The sequence below is a fragment of the Myripristis murdjan genome, chromosome 23 (genome assembly GCF_902150065.1).
Source record: "Myripristis murdjan chromosome 23, fMyrMur1.1, whole genome shotgun sequence".
NCBI classification, from domain to species: domain Eukaryota; kingdom Metazoa; phylum Chordata; class Actinopteri; order Holocentriformes; family Holocentridae; genus Myripristis; species Myripristis murdjan.
In genome coordinates, this window is record NC_044002.1 from 2,278,500 (window position 1) to 2,282,237 (window position 3,738).

A 3,738-nucleotide genomic window follows, 5' to 3' on the forward strand; every position below is an offset into this window, starting at 1 on the left:
AAAAAAAAATGCAGGGACTTCAAAAGCAAAGGAGCCATCAGATGCTTGTCACTTGTCCCTTGTTGCTGTTTAACTGCTTTGTTAATCCCTGTGAAGCTGCCTCACCCACCTAACCACACCGTTTCCTCGGCTGCCTTTAATTGCACTGTTTCACACAGTAAAAAAGCATGGCAGCTTTACCCGGTCAGGCCGTACAAACAGTGTGCAACCGCTCTGTGATCCTTTTCTTGCACTCTTTGCTGCCTCTTTTCCAGACGCTCATAGTTATACAGTTTTAACCACGGAAAGTCTCAAACGGCCTCCAAACAATCAAATGGGTTTCCCCTCCTGCTGTCGTTGTAATCGCATAAAACATCCTAAAACATCCAAACATAGTAGAGCGGTTGTTCCAGTGGCATAATTTATCAGCCTTTAAGTGCCACCTACTCAGAGATGATAGCTGCTCTGTTTCAGTGATTTTCAATCACACCACTACTCATTTGAAATCATACCTGGCCTGGTTCCAGAGCTATGAATCACACGCTCACTGTAAAGAGTTTATAGTAATTTATACGGGTTCAGTGTTGCCCAATTCAACTTCAGTTACTTGTCTGAAAAGCTGGCCAGGCCGGTCAGTGCCATCATAGGGCAGGTGTCTTAATTCCTCAAACACAGCTAACAACAAACCAGACTACAGAGCAGCTTCTTCCCTCAGGCTGTGAAGACTACTTAATGCACCATCTGCACTCCTCCATGTTTAATAATTTTACTTTTTTTATACAATCAATTAATCAATCAAGAGGGAACCACATTTTAATTTCATTATACAACCTGTTGTATAATGACCAATAAATTTCCTTGTATCCTTTTGCTTCTGACCTGTGGGAGAATAGGCCTATCTGTGTTCACAATGTGGTGTTACAACACATAACATAGTCCAGTCTGCTCCACAGTTCACCTCCCTGTGCTGATGAGACTCCAGTCCTCTGAGAGAGGACCACCCTGAGTCTCCTTCCCCAGTCCCACAGCACCCCTAGGGGTCAGTCTCACCAGGATGACCACAGTCTAGAGAGCAGCTGCTCCTTCACACCACCAGAGCTGCAAATGAACAGCACACACACACTACAACATACATCTTAGTCAATCACAAATGATGATTTTGCTCACTTTTCTACTGTATACATTTATGTCACTCACATGCAGATCAGTCTGGTGACCAAATTAATGATGATGTCATCTAGGGACTTCTAGTAATTTTTGGGACAGCCAATAGTGGCTTTCCTTACACAGTTGTTGGCAACAGTGGACAAGTGTTGATGTAATCAAGCTGTGCCACAGCGAGAGAGCCTATCAGCTAACACTGGCTAACACGTCAAAATGGGTGATACAGTTAAAGCTGTGAGTGTGTGGACTGAACACTCCGTCACAGCAGGTGGACACGTCAGGCACTTGTGATTGGTTAGAACAATTCAAATCTCTCTGCCTACATAAACAAGCATGGGAACAATTTCAGACTGAATACGTGAGTGGAAACAGAATGATCATTCAGTCTGAATAGGTTCAGGTAATTAACTGCACTGTTAATTGCATTTACCTTGTGTGCCAATAGTTTGTTAGAATGGAAAGCAGCAGGGCTCTGGGTCCAGGATTGAGAGCTACTTGTGGGAATATGTGGCATTTTTCTTTCATATGTTTCACTTATTGTTTGCTTTGTCTTTGACCTGTGATATTTGCTGAAGTACCTCCGGAACATTCCTGTCCCTTATCTCTTATCTGAGGCGTCTCCTAAGCAAAGCGAAGGCCCAATCAATACCTCTGCACCGTCTTTTACGGACAACACTCTGGGTCAAAAGTTTACCGCTGTAAATTCTGCTTGTCCCTTCTCATTTACTCAGATGTTCTGTGTTTGAGCTGATGAGGCACGTCTGTGTTTCTGGGTCACTAGACAACTCTCCCTGTGTTTCTTTGGGAGTAGCGCTAAATGTCAGTGATTAGCCCTCCTGCTTCCTCAGTGTTTCATCCTCTGCAGCTCATATCTTTTTCGAGGGATTGTAGGTTGGATTTGCAGGGCACTCAATCAAATGCAGTGCTTTGAAAGGCCATGGATTTAAGAAAAAACTAACAGTTCCTCAGCGGAGCACCATATTGCATACTGCAGCATACTGTTTAATGAGCATGTTGTGTTGCCAGGGTAGAGATGCAGCGTGGATTAAGCTTCCTCTCTGGGAGTCTTACTTTGTCACAATTACCTGCACCTGGTCACAGTTTGGAAATCCCTTATAGTCTCTGTTTGATGTCATTTGCTTTCTCAGTCAAACGTCAAAAGTCAAACTCTGGTCAAGTCCACACTACTAGGGACAAATCTGGAATGCTGATTTCATGTCAAATTGCTCTCCATCCCAACAATTGCACACACTTGATTTCTTTCAGAAATATGGCCAAAAGGATTTTAGCTATTCAGGAAAAAAAATACCATAAAATGTCTAAACTTAATTAATTTATTTATTCATTTCCCTGTTTAAAAAAAATACAAAAATAAATAAATAAATAAATAAATAACCTTAAAATTATCTAGAAATTCCCAGAAAATTAAGTAAAAATTTTTAGTAAAAATTGGCAAGCAAAAAATACAAGCTATTTCTAATTATTATAATTATACATTTAAAATTAAATTCTAAAATACAATTTTTAAAAAATTACAAAATACAAGAAAACTATTTCTATGTATATTATATAACTGTATATTTAAAAGTAAATTCCAAGAAAATAAAATTACCCCAAAAACAAAAGTACCAATTTAAAAAAAAAAAAAAAAAAAAAAATACAAGAGAGTTACAAAATACAGAAGTACAGTAAAGCAAATACGGGTTAAATACAGCATTTCAAAATAAAATACCACTCATGGGCTCCTGGCATTCAAATAGTTAAAGGCATGAGTAAGAATGAGTAAGTTTTCTCCTCCACATTTACAGGTGGTTGAGAGAGTCATAGCTTAAAACCAGCGTCTCAGCAATCGCTCTGGAATCAATCGCCAGATGCTGAGATTTCAGCCACATGCCATTTGTTTTTTGTATTTTTCATTGATTTTATTTTTCACTCACAAGCCACTACAGTGGCTTGTAAATGAAAGGGGACGACAGTGTTGCTGCTGTCTTGACTCGTCACCAAAAGAAACTGATAAAAGTCCCAAATGTAAAACAAAATAAACTATGCAGTGTTCCCTGGCCAGCTCCATATGATGGTTTCCTGATCAACTGACAGGGGAATGCTGGTTGCCAGGCAGCACACACTCACAAACCAGAGAGATGAGCAGGTGCCGAAGACTACTGCTGGGGGGCGGCAAGCGACGGTTGGCACCGAGATTACTTTTGTGGGTCAATGGCTATTTTTATCGCAGAGCCCCTCCCTTGTAGTAAATATGGCCCGAAAAACTTGCATGTTGACAACAAGAGAGGCTGTTGTCAAAGTCATCTTGCCCTGGAGGGCAGCAGCAAGACAGGATGGCAGCTCTGCGGGACAGCCAGAGGTCTGCGCTGGACGCACACCTCTCCCTCTCAATGTGATAATGTGTGGCGGGGATTGACACCCCGGCAGCACCGCTGACAGCTGGAGCACACTTTAGCCTCAGGTCTTTTCCAGTGCCTTGGGGCTGGGAGAAAAAAATAAAAAAGCTCTCAGCTGCTGGAAGATATTACGTAATTACAACACAAGACGTCTTTGAGGCTGTCCTTACAAACAGTCAGGTGCTGTTTGGAGGAA